The sequence below is a fragment of the Danio aesculapii genome, chromosome 15 (genome assembly GCF_903798145.1).
Source record: "Danio aesculapii chromosome 15, fDanAes4.1, whole genome shotgun sequence".
Lineage (NCBI taxonomy): Eukaryota > Metazoa > Chordata > Actinopteri > Cypriniformes > Danionidae > Danio > Danio aesculapii.
Window position 1 is genome coordinate 37,859,488 of NC_079449.1, and position 17,003 is coordinate 37,876,490.

Genomic DNA, 17,003 nt, shown 5'->3' on the forward strand with positions numbered 1-17,003 from the left:
CTTGCCAATAATACTCTTTGCCAATAATACTTTATTTTTGTAATGTGTGCAAATTCTATTTTTTATCAGCACAAGGGCTCATTTTTAAAAAAACATGCATTTTTTTCAAATTTTATTTGCAAATGTAACCTAAATATTGCCTAACTAATTATAATTATTCCCATTTTTGTATTGTTTGCAGATTTCATTAATTATTTTACAGCACAAGTAGCTATTGAAGGCAGTGTACAATGTTATCATGCAATGAAAGGTAGCTTCATTTGATCATACTACTTTTCTGCGCAGCTAACCAGCTCGCGTAAAAAAGGGCTCACCCCCCTACCGTATGCTCACATGGTACGAGCCGCCCGTGGATGGTGGAAGCCGCTTGTCATTCCTCGGCTTTCCCTCCAGCCTCTGCACTGCTCTCCACTGTGAGCTCACGGACTCAGCAGCTCCACAGCACACGGACGATATTCGCCCTCCAGCTCTGCGCAGTAAAAACACACGGCTCGTCTTATTCATGCGCACTGCTCTCTCTTTCTCTCTGTGCGGCGCACTGGACATTTTACACCATTTTCATTTTCCAAACGGGAGATCATGACGATGATGATGATGATGGTGATAAGACACCGATATTAACAGCATAACACCTTGCGGGGAGAGAGAAAAAGAAACGCTGGATAGACGCCTTCTTCTGCTTCTTCAGCGATGGTAAGAGATGCATGTTCAAGAGAAAAGTGCGTTGTTGTTGTTGCGCAAACAGCTGGAGCGCGTTTGGCGTGATAGTATTACGCGCAGCCTCTTCTGTTATTTATTATGGAGCAGCTTGTAAACTTGCAGCATGAAAGGACAGTGTAAAGTAAAAGAGGGCTTGGCTGCACTCTGTTTCCATGTAATACATGAATTATTGGTGGACGCTGAATGATTCATGTGTCAGCGTCCTTCGGAGATCATTCTAAATAGAAGTTATTTAGGCATTTTGGGGATTTTCCAGGGTTTTTATTTGGTTCAACATCCATCCCATGTTAACGGGCCGAGGGTGTACCTGCTTACTGCTGCATGTCTCACTCCTGTGATCATTTACTTTAGGGTGGAATATGGATGGATGGTTGTGGTTTAAGGATGTAGAGAAGACAGTGCTTGGGTTTTTTTAGGGGTTGGAGTGTTTTTCTGGCAGTGGGATACTGCATTTCCAGATTGATCCTGTGAAGCAAATGGGCTTTTACAGCGCTTGTTTTACTCGTACTCTCTCTAAAACCCTCTTATTTGGGGCTCTGAGGGTTTGCTGTAAAGTTGGGATGGGAATTGTTGGCTAATTTTGATGTATTTTAGAAGGGAAAAAAAGACAAACGTTGGCAGAATGTGTGTGAAGCAAGGGTGTGTTTTAATAGTGGTAGATAATGTTTTTGTTAATTGTTATTTTTACACTAATACTGTTTCAGGATTGAGCAATCATGTAGATTGACATGATTGAAATGCTTTATATTTTATTTTGTAGATTTTTGAATCTGGTTTTACACATGCGCACGCACACAGTCTAGTATTTTCAACAAAACAGCAGGGCTGTTGAAAAATTGATAGTAGATTGATAGATGTTTCATCTTCCACAGTGTACATAAAAGATTCAAAGTATCTTTTAAAAAAGAATGGGATTGGAATGAAATGAAACATCAGTGATATTTATTCTGAAGAAACACAGCATAAGCTTACTTTCAACACAAACATTTAAAAATAGAAATTAGTTTAGTAATTTGTAAAATAATGCAGTTTTGAAGCATTCAGATGTTTTGCGCATGAGAAATTTTAGTGAAAACGTGTCCATAAAGTGATGAACTAAATATGTGGCTACACCACTAAAACACCTGTGTGAACCTGACTTATACATTCACTACAATGGCCATTCGGTTAAACTGCAGAATTGCTATAAAAACTGAAGTTAATTAATTTAGTTTGTTTGATATTTTGGATAATTTTACATGTCGTTTTAAGTGTATAGTATCTGTTTTCAGAGGCAAAAATCCCAGACAATAAATGCATTAACCATGCTGTACATCTTCGGAGGGACATAAATATTAGGTTTAGATTTGTATTATTAGTTAACCATACTAGTAAACGAGAGCTTACAAAATATTATACTGTTTATAACATTTATTGATACTATTTTTTAAAAAAAATATTTATTAATTATTCCTACTATTAAAATAAATAATAAAAAAGTATTATTAATGGATCTAGGGTAACACTAAACTGTATTTTAACATTAACATATTAATATAGGCTGTTTAAAATCAGTTTCTCTTTGTTAGTTAAATTTCCCAATAAAAAAACCCCAATCTGATATAACCTAACTATTATTTAAGGTGGTAGTTTTGTGTTAAGTTGTACATTGTGAATCATATGCATCCCTACCCATTGGAGTTATGCATCCCTACCAGGACCTACTTGTCATTTAACAATGATAAACCATGGTTCACACCAAAACTCAGACAGCTTCGTCAGGCCAAAGAGGATGCTTACAGGAGTGGTGACAGGATCCTTTACAATCAGGCCAGGAACACATTGACAAAGGAGATTGGTGTGGCTAAGAAAAGCTATGCCAAAAAGCTGCAAAACCAGTTTTCAGCTAACGACCCTGCATCAGTGTGGAGAGGCTTAAAAGATTTCACTAATTACAAGACACCGTCCCCCAGTATCGACAGCAATAAACATATTGCAAACGAGCTGAATATGTTCTACTGTAGGTTTGACACCTATGACCAGACACCTCACACCCGCCCGGACCATCTCCCTACACAGCCATCAACACCACATCAACACAGCCCGGACCATCGCCCTGCACGGCCATCAATACCACATCAACACAGCCCGGACCATCTCCCTACACAGCCATCAACACCACATCAACACAGCCCGGACCATCGCCCTACACAGCCATCAACACCTCCAGCCATCTTCCTCTCCCCCCCTGCTCTTCAGATCAGTGAGGAAAATGTGCGTCAGATCTTTAGTAAACAGAAGAGAAGGAAAGCACCAGGGCCAGATGGTGTCTCACCAGCCTGTCTGAGAACCTGCGCTGACCAGCTGGCTCCCATTTTCTCACATATCTTCAACAGATCACTGGAACAGCGCAAAGTTCCATCCTGCTTTAAGCGCTCCACCATCATCCCAATCCCAAAGAAGCCAAAGATCACAGGACTCAATGACTACAGACCTGTGGCCTTAACATCTGTGGCCATGAAGTCATTCGAAAGACTGGTGCTAGCATATCTGAAGGACATCACTGGACCCCTGCTGGACCCCCTGCAGTTCGCCTATAGAGCAAACCGGTCTGTGGATGATGCAGTCAACATGGGACTGCATTATACCCTACAACATCTGGACAAACCAGGGAACTACGCAAGGATTCTGTTTGTGGACTTCAGTTCTGCCTTTAACACCATCGTCCCATCACTGCTTGAGTACAAACTGGCCCAGCTCTCTGTTCCTAGCTCTGTCTGTCAATGGATCACCAGCTTTCTGACAGATAGACAACAGCTAGTCAGAATGGGCAAAATCACATCCGACAGCCGCACCATCAGCACTGGTGCCCCCCAGGGATGTGTTCTTTCTCCACTGCTCTTCTCCCTGTACACCAACGACTGCACTGCAAAAGACCCCTCCATCAAACTCATTAAGTTTGCAGACGACACTACTGTTATCGGCCTCATCCAGAACGGTGACGAGTCTGCATACAGACAGGAGGTGGAGCGGCTGGCGTTATGGTGCAGATACAACAACCTGGAGCTGAACACGCTCAAAACAGTGGAGATGATAGTGGACTTCAGGAGAAACCCCCCTGCACTCCCCCCACTCACCATCATGAACAGCACTGTGGCTGCAGTAGAGTCATTCAGGTTCCTGGGCACCACCATCTCTCAGGATCTGAAGTGGGACATTCATATAGACTCTATTGTGAAGAAAGCCCAGCAGAGACTGTACTTCCTTCGTCAGCTGAGGAAGTTCAACCTGCCACAGGAGCTGCTCGTACAGTTCTACTCAGCTGTCATCCAATCCATCCTCTGCACTTCAATCACCGTCTGGTTCGGCTCAGCTGCCAAAACTGACCTCCGTAGACTACAGCGAATAGTCCGGACTGCTGAACGAATCACTGGTACAACCCTTCCTACACTTCAAGAACTGTACTCTTCCAGAGTGAGTAAAAGGGCTCGCAAAATCACTCTGGACCCCTCACACCCAGCACACTACCTGTTTGAACTGTTACCGTCTGGTCGGCGCTTCAGAGCACCGAACACAAAAACAGCCAGACACAGGAAAAGTTTCTTTCCTCAGGCTGTCTACCTTATGAACAGTTAAATATTCCCCTACTGTGCAATAAATATGTGCAATACTTTCTCATACGCACTTGTACACAGCACCTTATATCAATATACAATGCAATACTTTCTACATTCGCACTTGTACACAGCACCTTATAACCTGTATATTTATAACAATCTGTACATACAACTCAACTCCAGGTTTCTTCACTAACCGCATCTGTTTAATGTTCATCATTTTTTATTATTATTATTTTATTTTTTCAGATTATTTTGTGTTGTCACTTGTCACTTTATGTACACTGGAAGCTTCTGTAGCCAAAACAAATTCCTTGTGTGTGTGAAGCACACTTGGCAATAAAACCGATTCTGATTCTGATTCTGATTCTGATATAATAATAATAATAATAATTAATAATATTAATTCTTCTTCTTCTTCTTCTTCTTCTTCTTCTTCTTCTTCTTCTTCTTCTTCTTCTTCTTCTTCTTCTTCTTCTTCTTCTTCTTCTTCTTCTTCTTCTTCTTCTTCTTCTTCTTCTTCTTCTTCTTCTTCTTCTTCTTCTTCTTATTATTATTATTATTATTATTATTATTAATAATAATAATAGTAATAATAAAGCATAATAAAGGTGTACTGAGACCACCCTCATATTCTTTTTTTTTCTCCCAAATTCCATTGTTTTTCTTTTTACTCTATTTTTAAATGTTCTATGATTTCATATTTAATTACACAAATGAATGGGAGTTATGATGCAAAACGTATTTAATAACAAAAAATGTGTTGCAAGTAATATTATTGGAACCCTATGAATAAGTACTTTTTTCTCCTCAGATTTGGCTAGAACAAGTGCGTAATTATTCATAAAAATATCACTATTACTTTTGAGAGGTACATTATGTTAACGTGAGGGACAATATTAGAATATTTCGTTGAAGTCTGCATGAACTAGAAGTTGCTGAGTCTTTTATTTCAGTATGTTGATGTACTTCCAACTGAAATGGAAAATTGAGTAGTGGGCAGGGCTTTCTTTTTGCAAATCATTCTCTTATAGCAAAATAATAGTAAGAGAGGTGTGGTTAAGAATATTGTGGCTGTAGCTGTCAACAGAGAAGCCACTCCACTCCAAATACGTTGATTGAAGATCAATACAAAATCTTTTTTCAGTGAATTAACTTGCACGGATTAAATGTTCACCTAAAGAATAACAATGTTCACAAGCATGATAAATATGTACATTTTGATTTAACATGGACTTTAAGTAGCATAAATGTACAGTTTTTTTTTTTTTTTTCTAGAGTACCATAAATTTAATGCACCAAGCTTTATGGGTTTACATTGGAGAGACCCTGAGTTCTGCAGTGTGTTGAAGTGTTGTGTAGCGGCACTAAATGAGTCTGAAGTTGGTGGGTCCCCATGGGTTTGACCTTTCGAGGATGGCCTTGTATTCTCCCGGTTGTCATGGTCCAAGCTGATGAGGACTCTGAGATGGTCACCATACAGGCCATTTCCATGAAAAGAAAGGCTCAAGCAACTCTTTGTCCGCCCTTACAAAGAGAACGAAGAAAAACATGAAGCTAATTTATTTTCCCTTTTATCCTCTTCTAATCATTTAGTTTTAAACATTGTGCAGTTTCCTTTATTTCTCAAGAGTAATTTATATGGATTTTTGTTTTTGCGGTCAAAAAAAGATTGTTTGACGTATTTTAAATGTAGCTAAAATGAACGCTCCTATTATCCAATGATCTCAAGTTCTTTTCTGTGGGTTTAGTTTGGTTTTAACTGCGTGTAAGGATGGTTCCCAGCATGTGTTAGTGTACTCTGCTGTGACTGAAATGGACATCCTTCGCATGAAACATATGCCAGAGTAATTGGTGGTTCATTCTGCTGTGTTGACCCCTAAATCAGGAACTAAGCTGAAGCAAGTATGTGGTTTCATAAACTACAGACTTGCTTGAATCCAGTTGAAGAGCCACAATGAGACGAAAAACAATGATGGATGCAAGCAGATGAATTGCTTGATCTCCCCAGTGACTCTTCAGTAGTGATGCGGAGTCTCTCGTGTAATAAGACTTCATAGCTGAGCTGTTGTGAAAGAGCGTGGACCTCAATGGAAGGTGGACACGCAGTGAGTGAAGTGTTGCTCATTGCACCTTCCTCTTATTAAGGAGCTCCAGAATTGCACCCCTGCCAGGTCTCTTTATCCCTGCAGTGCAACAAACATCTGATCACTGTCTTCCCAAGACTCTTGTGCAGTGAGCCATTTTTTTTCCTGCTCAAAGAAACATGATCTGATACACCCATAGTGAGAAGTCGCAGTTGCTTTTTGGCCTTTTGCCTGTTTGGGACTTGAGAATGTTCCTGCAAATCCATAATTCTCCTTCTTCAAAAGCACAGCTTTATGTGGGATTTCAGTTAAGTGCTGTAAATAATAAATCTTTTGTAGAAAGTGGAGTCATGATGTTTGAGCAAACAGTCTAATAGGTTAACATTAGCTCCTCAAGTAGTGTGTTTTTGAGGACATGGTTATCTACATGCCCAACCAATGGCAGATAAGGTGTGTTCTTATGAAAAACTTAAAACCATAATCATGATAAATTTAATAAAAAAAATCGTATGGTTTTTTAGATTGGTGTTCAAAAGTGTATATTTAAAAAAATGCTTCATTTTGCACAACAATCTGCAAAATAATGGTGTTATTGTGAAACTTATTTATTTACTATACTATTTTTGTACTAACAGTATGCAGTGGCCTGTTTCCACTGAGTGGTACGGTTCGGTTCGGCACGGTACGGTTTTATGGCCGTTTCCACTGTTAAAAGGGACCTAAAAGCGAACCGTACTGTACAACTTTTTGGGTACCCTTTGCAAAGGGTACCTAGCACAACAAAAGGGTACCAAAAAGCAGAGCTAGATGCCCAACTGAACACTATTGGTTTAAAGATACGTCACTTGCTCTTGCAACAAGCCAGAATGAAAACAAAGGGACTGCCATGTTTTAAATACTTTACACCGTAATAATATATACATATAATAACAAGCCATGGTCATCCTGAGCTCAAACAAACCTTGTCGTCGTCTTGATGAACAGCCACAAAGCCAAGAAAAGAACAGAATCTGCCCAGAAAAAACAAAGGAGCAAAGGATTCTTTTAGCAGCCTTAAAGATGAACAAACTGCCATGTTTAACTATTATCATCACCTTTTGGACTATTGTGAACTCGGAATGACGGAATTACTTTCTAACAGAAGTTACATGTGCTGGCGAAGATTAAAGATACAGATGAGAGGTTTGCATGGACTGGGCTGGGCTATATGATGGATCTGCAGTTATAATCAAAACCTGTTCATAAAATGGTTAGTAATGAACATTTATACACAAGTATTTATGTGTTTAAAGCATTTGTTTTCTCATATGATTTGTAAACGACCCGTACAGCTTTACTTTGACATTTTCTCGAGCGAGAATGACATCGTCTGAAACTTTCTGTCGTACACCATACCCACCAAAAGATTACCATTGGTAGCCTTTTAGCAGTAGAAAAGCAAGCCTGATAAATGTTACCTGTAACGATTCATACCGTACCGCAGTGTACCACTCAGTGGTAACGGGCTCTAAGAAAAACCTATATTTTAGACATTGGCTCAACCTATAATTTAGCTCTTGGGGCTTGGCTACCTGTTTGCTTAACCAATGGTAAATAAGAGTAGTTTTTGTGGAAAATAATTTGAAAATCAACCCAATTTTATGGGAAAAAAATATGGTTTTGCAAATTGGTGGTTCCAAAAGGTGTTTATTATTAAGTAATTATATATAAAAAAATAAGAATGGAGACATACTGTAGTTCTAATTTTGATAATAAAAAGTATAAATATTTATACTTTATACAAGTAGAATGTTTATAAATTCATCACGCATTCGTTCAAATTGAAAACACTTAGCAAAGGAATTTACTAAGGGAAAACTATCTTTACTCCGTAATTGCTAGAAATTTTTGGGAATAATTACAAAGATATCGCAGAAAAATAAAACACTGAATTATTATTATTATTATCATTTATTCGTTTATTTTCCTTCAGCTTAGTCTCTTTATTAATCAGGGGTCGCCACAGTGGAATGAACCACCAACTTATCTAGCATATGTGTTATGCAGCAGATGCCCTTCCAGCCGCATCCCAGCACTGGAAAACACCTATACGCTCCATTTTAGTTTATTCAGTGGGTAAAACCAGAGCACCTGGAGGAAACCCACGCGAACACGGGGAGAACATGCTATTATATTATTATTATTATTATTATTATTATTATTATTATTATTATTATTATTATTATCAATGCATGCTGTTTGGACTCCAATGGTGACTCTCAAGCGTAGCTTTAAAGGAATCCTTCCCAAGAATCCAAGAAGTATGAACTTGGATTTGCTGTTGACATGATGGCATTAGTTTTCAGAAACAGAAAGCAGAGATCTCCCATCAGATTATGAAGAACGTAATCAGAACTCTTCTATCTGTGCCAAATCCTTTCCACAACACAGCGTAGCAGTGCTTCTATCAGCTGTGAGCCAAGTACATAGCAATGATTTTCTTTTCTTTTTTTCAGTTATTATTTTTGTGTGTGTGTGTGTTGGGCATGGTAGTGGATAAGTACAAATATACGCAAAATGGGATCAATGAACTGCATTATAGTTGTTGTGACCCACTCTGTGCTCAGTCCATTTGAGATCAATGTGAAAGTTGTGTGACCCTCAGTGGTTGCTAATGCAATTAGGCTTTTATTGTGTGTCAGTTTATAGTGCTGTAAATACCACCACCCCCATTATTCACCAAGATTAAAAGCAACAGCTATATCTAAACCATAAACGTCAATTTGTTCTAATGGACACTTGTCTATTTGTTGCAAAATAAAACTAAGTCTAGTTTTTCTTCTACCGTTGTTGTTTGTTTGTGTGTTTGTTTGTTTTTGTCAGCAGTATAGCATTTGTATGTTCCTTAGATGAGGATTCAAAATTTGATAATCTCCTTGTAAATGCAAATAATTATTTTTATGCATTACATTTAATTGAGTATCTTTCTCTGTGTACTACAGTTCAGATATTATATAAGCACAGTATACATATGTATGGTTAGAGATTAAATTAACACATTTAAATGATTAAAAATATGCCTAATGTAATTTATATTATTTGCATAAATATGCTTTTAATATTGTCATAGTCTGCATTTGTTTTTTATGTTTGTACTGCAAGTTTGCAAATTAATAAAAAATAATGAAATTTGAAGGTGCAAGTTTGGTTGATTTACATTTAAAATGCATCATTTGACAAAAGTCTACATTTAGTGTTTAAATCAGGGGTGCCCAAACCATTTCTTATGAAGAGCCGATAACCAAATATCATTGAGAGCCATGGGCCAAAGGTAAATATACCAAACTATTTCACATTAAATTAATAATTAAGTAATTTCCTAATATATTTCGTAATATTTCAAAATAAATAAAAAATATTACTTTAAATTCTGTTATCTAATGCAGTATAACTTTTAAAATGTTAACTTGGAGCAATAAAAAACATAAACAATCACATTTATAACACTGGAGTTTATTGCTCACCAAAGTCTTTGCATTGTCGAGTGACAGTTAAACAAAATCTGATTCATTTTACACCATTAATTGAAAGATTTATTTTGAGTTAGCTTTTAACAATAAAACAAACAAAGGGTTGCATTAAATTTAAATTGACAATCTCTAAACCGTTTCCATTATTCTCAGATGGGGTGGCGGGGCAAATTAAAGGTTACCACGGGCCAACTTTGGTTCGATGGCCCTAGTTTGGGCATCTCTGGTTTTAAATACACAAAGTATTGTGTTCACATACATCTAAACATTTTTGCCTTAAAATACATTTTATAGATACTGTATATACCTGTGAGTTCTTTGTCCAAAATATATCCCTAAGTCTTAATTATTTTAGTTATCATTATAATTTTTTATCAAAAAGTAAAAAAAAAAAAACTAATTTAAAAGTCAATGTTATTAGCACTTTTAAGAAATGTTGGCCATTGGCTATAGAACAAAGCACCATTGTCCAATGACTTGCCTAATCTATTCTAACCTGCCGAGTTAAACTAATTAACCTAGTCATGCCTTTAAAGTCTCATGAATCAAAAGCTGCGACCTTTATTTTTTTCATATCGTGACGCAGTTCCTAGAAAAACAGAATATCAAATGACAAAACAGTGGGTGTGGCTTGTTTTTCATCTCTGACCTGAATGGATGTACAGTAGTAAGCATTTCATTCAGAAAGATTGGGAAACGGGTGTGGAGAGTTTTTACAGCCTAACAGACTCCTTATCACCATTTTTTTTGTTTGTTGTCAAAACTGAAAGTTGGAGTGGCATGTTTAAATATGTTAGCCATGTCCAATTCCTAAGATACATGTAATTGAAAAAATTCAGATGCATTTTCAGATGCATCAGCGCATTTTCAGATTTTAATTAAAGATCAGAAAAGCAAACTCTTTTTATTTTTTAATGACATGTACAGATGAATTGTTCACCTCAGAATTAGCCATGTGAGCTAACAAAATCCTATAGTTAGTTTTGATTTCTTGGGGACTTTAAACTGCACTTTAAACTGAATAGTATCATTCAAAATAACTAATAAAGTAGTATATAATGTCATCATGGCAAAGATAAAATAAATTAGTCATTAGAAATTAGTTACAAATATTATATTTACAAATGTTTTGAAAAAAATCTCTCTGTTAAGCAGCATTTGGGAAACATTTTTACAAATGGAGGCAACTTTAAATGATAATAAACTGTTATTTTGTGACATTGCTACTTTTTCAATGATTACATGATGCATATTTTGCTTTGGTTTGCCTTAGCATTTTTGATTTTACATTCCTTTCCATTTCGATAAACTTTAAGCAAATGAATGTAACTGGCTTTAATTGAAAACAAGAAGTCCTTAGCATTTTTATTTTTATTTCTTCAAACTGTGATAATTGCCTGATGTAACACTTTTTTTCCTGAAACCCTGCAAAGACAAACAACCAACCGACAGCTTTGGTGGCATCCGGTAATTATCACTCGAAGAAGGTCTTACTCGCGACTTCACATTACCTCAATCAAAACAATACATCATTGTTTCCGCCTCTGTTTGTTTAAACGCTGCGATGCTCTGACAGGAAGACGAGATCTTCACTGTAACTGAAGCTCATTGTCACGGTCACTTGTTTAGGGAGAAATCCACTAATTCTGGCATGCTCAAATGACCAGATCGCTGCTTTGTCCCTTTCAGACGGCGTATAAATCACTGTCACTCGGTACAGTTGGTGCATTAGCTAGGCTTTACGAACGCAGCCTTCCCGTTCACCTTCTCAACATGAGCACTATTAATGGCGATGATGAGTGGATTGGATGCAGAAGGGTGTATTTGCTTGCCCGGAGCATTATGTTTAGTTGAAGCTGCAGTCTGTCATGCTGTGATTTATCGCACATTCGGCTAATGGCAGCCTGTCGAGATAACAACGCTTTATTGGACTTGAAAGTTGGAGGAGGGTGGGGTGGAGATGCCATAGCACTCTTCATTTCCAGAATCGCTGAATGGTGACTGGTCAACTGAGCACGGGAGATTTGCTGAATGAGAGCTGCGAGTTGCTGAATGAGGGAATTTTCTATCTCTCCCTTTCTTTGGCGAAACTTGGTTAATCTTAGGCAAATTCTCATTGAAGGAGATGCATTCTTGGTATGGCGACACAGCTGTCAGGGCTTTGCAGCATTACTTTTTAAATGTGAAGTGTAGCTCGGCGTTTTTATGAAATGTGACTCTAGCTTTTCACTAGACGACTGTTTTTTTTTTTTTTCTGTGCAGTTGGGGGAAAAGAAAAGCTTTTTCTACACTCCAGTGGGTTTGGACATTGTGTATTCTAAAAGTGGGATCAGGAACAACAGCTGCCACATTTACATTCAAATGACTTTCAAGAGATCCTGCTTCGTAGTCTGGGCACCTATTCCCATGCAATTTCTCCAGGTACACTCCCTCCAATCTGGGATGCTGACTGCCAAGCTATTTTGCAACAACAATGGAGGGGAAAAATATTATACTGCAATTCCATATTTTGCATAGCATCTATTTACACATTTTAAAGCTTATTTTATTCTTCATAGAAACAAGAGAGAGAGTTTCTTGTAACACATTTTGGACTTTCGGAATCATGGTTTTATATGGGCATCTCTGGATCCATGAACTTTGAAACTCTTTTATCCATGAACTTTGAATTTTCATTTTGCATTCATTAAAGTGGAAAAAAGTGCTTTAAAGGGACAATTGTCCTTGTAATTAAAAGTCTTGTCATCATTGTTTAAAACATTTTCTAAATTTTGAAGAAAGCTGAAAATCTGGAAGCACTGACTTCTGTTGTATTTGTTTTTCCTAATATACATTTCAGTAGTTACAGGTTTTAGCTTTCATCAAAATATAGACCCTCTAGTTTTTTTTTGCAAATCCGCGATTGCTTAATCCAACTGAAAAATCAACAAAAAGTCGATAATTTTTGCTATCCTGCAAAATTCTTAATTAAATGCAAAATAATCACTAAAAAAGTAAATAATCCAATTCCAAACCATATAATCAAAAATATTTAATTCAGTTTTCAATTAATTGTTTTAGATGACTTATAGACGTTGCATAAGCAGTGCACGTGATGTATTTGAGTGTCTCTTGAAAAATGACGTCTCATCTGCGCCCTCACAGTCCGAGAGTGGAGGGAAATGTTTTGCAGCCTGTGCAGTAAGCAGACGCGGATGAAGTGAGAGTGATTTACATGAGACAATGCAAAGATGCGATTAGACATTCTGTGGCACAAACTGCCCGTTTTGTGCGTTTGGCACGCTTCAGACTGCAAAATAAATTTTGAGCAAACATCTAACAAATGGTGCAACGGAACAGACAGAAAAGCAAGCAGCTTACAATGAAGGAGGTTGATTCGTTTAACTTTTTTTTCCTACAGTTAACGAGAGAAAATGCTTTCCTGACATTGACGAGTTTTATGGCAATCCGTGTTTTAGGTGTATTACGGTAGGGGAAGCCATAATAACGCATGTCCTGAGTGAGGTACCTGATGTCAGATATTCTGGGGAGTGAAATCTGAGAGAAAGTAAGATCGTGGATAAAAATAAGAGTTATACAACCTTTCTTTGGCTAAATCCCTTCCATTTTAGATATGTTTTAGATCTTGTCATGACAAGAGACAAAAATATAGAAGCTTTATTTTTGTCATTTGTGTCATTGTCATTGTGTCAGATTGCATGCCTAACATAGTAGGCTACACAATATGGTAAATAAGATTTATATATAGTTTTTTATTGCACAAATTGTTTATACTTACCGTTACCATTCACTTTTATTGAATTATAGTTAATTTTTATTGCAAAATATCACAAAAAATCGTGAAAAGCTTTACCAGAAGAAATAAAACGAAGGTTTATAAGCACTTGACATGTCAAGTGTCCTGACACATGTCTTTTCTAAAAGGACTTTTTGTCAAAAAAATCATATTTTTGTGAAAAATTTCTATTTTAGAAACAAATTCTATTTCCGTGATGTTGCGACAGAACAACAGCATATACTACAAAGACATTAGCCCCTTTCACACAGTGATACTGGTAAATATCCGGAAAATTACTCGAACGACTTTACATCCATTCCACAAATACCGGTTAAGTCTGACATTATTAACCAGAAATGAACTCTAAACAGCTGCGTTTGTATTTGTAAACATAGAAGGGGTCAGGCTTTTGTTGATGGTTTCACTTTTATTTAAAACTTTAGCATTCATGCACCTGCTTTGTCCCAGAGAAATCCAAAGGCAGAAGTGCGAACCGCAGCTAAATGTTTACACATTTGATGACATTACAAATTCTGTGGATGGATAAGTATTGTGAACAACTTCGATGAAAACATGGAAGAACACTTTTGCATGTTGAGATGTAGATAGTAATATGTGTGTGTGTGCTGGTGCTCACCAGAGCACTCCTTCACTTCACGTGCACAAGCATCAAGCAACTGAAGCTGAGCTTGAGGGTAAACAAACAGCGGTTCAAACATCATAAGCATTTTATCGAGAATTTTTTACACAACTGACTAACATCTAGCAGCTAAATGTGTCTGGAAAAATATTCAAAGGCTTTTATTTTCATAAACAGCGTGGATGTAAATGCCTCTGAAAGTTCTGATTGACTGGAGTAGATGTCTCACATCAGCGCGTTCTATGCATGAACACGCTCTTTCTGGCAATTTTCCTTCTGCATTCACTCAGAGCAGCAAATTACCGGTAATGTTACAACTTCTCTTTCTGGAAAAATTTCTGGAAAGGTCTGTTAGTGTGAAAGGGGCTAATGATCACCTTAGGTACTGATTATGGGCTTTATTCAGTGTTATGTTAGCTTACCTCAGATCTTGAAAATAAAATAGCTGACGGTTTGAAGCTGGAAGTCTAAACTGTGACTCAACAACATCATCAGTCACTCAGTTGTCTATAAATAATGTTAAAGAGGTTTAATATCTATTAATTGGATTAAAATCCTATACAAATTTGTTAAGAGCACAGTGGCTGGTATTTAAATGTTTCTGTCATGTTGCGTTTAGTGCAGAGAGCAAAATTGCTTGTCGCTGGAATCTTATTGCGTTGCGTGTAGTTAGGGCATAGTGATTACCTTTACATGGATATCAGTTATCAAATTATTTGCCTTAATCTAAATAAGGAAACAATATGATTAGGGTGTTTACATCAGTCGCTTTTTGAATATTCCTTTCATGTTCTCGTTTTACATGTTATAGCACATAGATCTATTAACATCATTGCATCACCACAATATCCACGCTTCCTTCGGAGTGTCATGTAATTTCGGGGGTTTTATTTTACATTTTTCGACTTTAACTGCAGTTCGACAGTTTTATTCATGCCCACTGACAGTTATTGGATGCAAGTATGAAGCAAGAACTGGTGTTTTAATAGAATTTGATACCGCATGCCGAAAAACAAACAAACAACAACAACAACAAAAAAAAAAAACACTGCATTTCATGATGTGTGTGTCTGTGGTCCTTTACTCACTTGGTAGGTACAGAGAATAGTGTCAGTCATGTTGTCACCTTAGAATTATAAGGTTCTATATGACATTTTTGTCAAAATTGAGTTATTGACATATTCTTATTAAGTTTACATTATGTGATTATTATTATTTTTTTATTTATTTTTTTACTAGTTTTTTTTTTAAACGTTTTTAAACTTGTCCATGTTTGACCACTTCCAGAAATCAAAACGCATTAGGTTTGTTGATATAGTGTAAAAGGTTCGCTGTCAGCATAGAGATGTTTGAAGCACAATACATGCAAGTCACTTTCCACTGCAATGTTGTGTAACAAACTTGAATGTGAGCAGAACAAAACTATCTCATGGCATTTTGTAACATTTTGATTTAGTGACTAATTAGTTTGAATTCGTAGGATCACATTCATAGAATTTAGTACAATTTGCTCATCCCCCCCCAATGACAGTGCCTCCTTTTTAAAATTGTACATTTTCATACGACTGAACTTTTAGGCACTAAACTGACAAAACGTAAAATACGTTTCCTCGTGAGATCAGGCTGGAGCAGAATTTACACAGGAATCTTTTTTTTTTTTGCTCTTTGTGCAACTGATTGTGTAGATTTGTATTGTAACGGCTGGATTTTACCTGCAAATGATTGCAGAACAGCAGTAAATATGGCCTCGTCTTAACTCTTGGGTAAAAATAATTTAAACAAAACATTTATTATATGTCAGTACAATTTAATTGTTATATTTACAGAATTTCCATTCTGTGTGTAAAATACAAGAAATTAAGGAAATCAGAAAATGGAGTTTAGAATAATTTGACTATGAACAAAGAGTCATTGACCATTCATTTTTGGTCTTTTTAGATTGGTGGAATTTCTCCTGTAAAATTTTCTCTGAAAATTAGTTTGTTTGATACTATTTTTAATAGTTAGCAGTTGATGCCTATTTGTCATATTTTGCACTCTAATTTAACTGATTTATTACATTTAGGTTAACTTTGCATTTCAGAATAACACACTTTATTTTTTTATTATCCTTATAATTTAATTAAGCATCTAAATGTAGTTTAGTTAATTGCAAAATAGTTTCCTTTTTTCCACACAGTGCATTATATGCAATGATGCCTAAATTGACTTGAAAGCATTTAAAACATGTTATTTTAGTGTATGATTGTTGATTTATTTGGATAAAATAGCACCGATTTTTATTATGGTCATTGGTCATAATATAGAATTAACCAATGCAATGTTTAATGCTCCAAAGGAATTCCTAGTAATAAAAAAATGTCTACAGATAAACCATTCCAGTGAAGTCTCATGAGGTTTGAACTAAGCGACCTCTGAGCAAAATGCTTTTACTCTGGGAAATTATTTGTAAAAAAAAAATGCAGATTACCAACCCATCTTAGCTTGGAAGCTGAAGTTGTAGTGAAAAATTGAAGTTGAGACATTGAAATAGTAGAACAAATGATTGGTTTGCTTTGGTTGACATGTGAATGCAATGCAGCTTTTGAACGTTGGGTAATTAATCAATTACTGGCCATTTGCCATTCCAGCATTACTGTGCCAGAGCGAGGTCAGACTCCAGCTTTCTCCATT

General features: G+C 36.6%; 1 protein-coding gene across 8 annotated transcripts in view; it reads left to right on the forward strand.

Moving 5' to 3' along the window:
- Nucleotides 1-423: 423 nt before the first annotated feature.
- tenm4 (teneurin transmembrane protein 4) overlaps nucleotides 424-17,003 on the forward strand; it is a 493,967-nt gene continuing 477,387 nt past the window's right edge. For all 8 annotated transcript variants that reach the window (XM_056474308.1, XM_056474302.1, XM_056474300.1 and 5 more), the window contains exon 1: nucleotides 424-693. The gene's annotated coding sequence lies outside the window, so the exon portion shown is untranslated. The remainder of the gene's footprint in view (nucleotides 694-17,003) is intronic.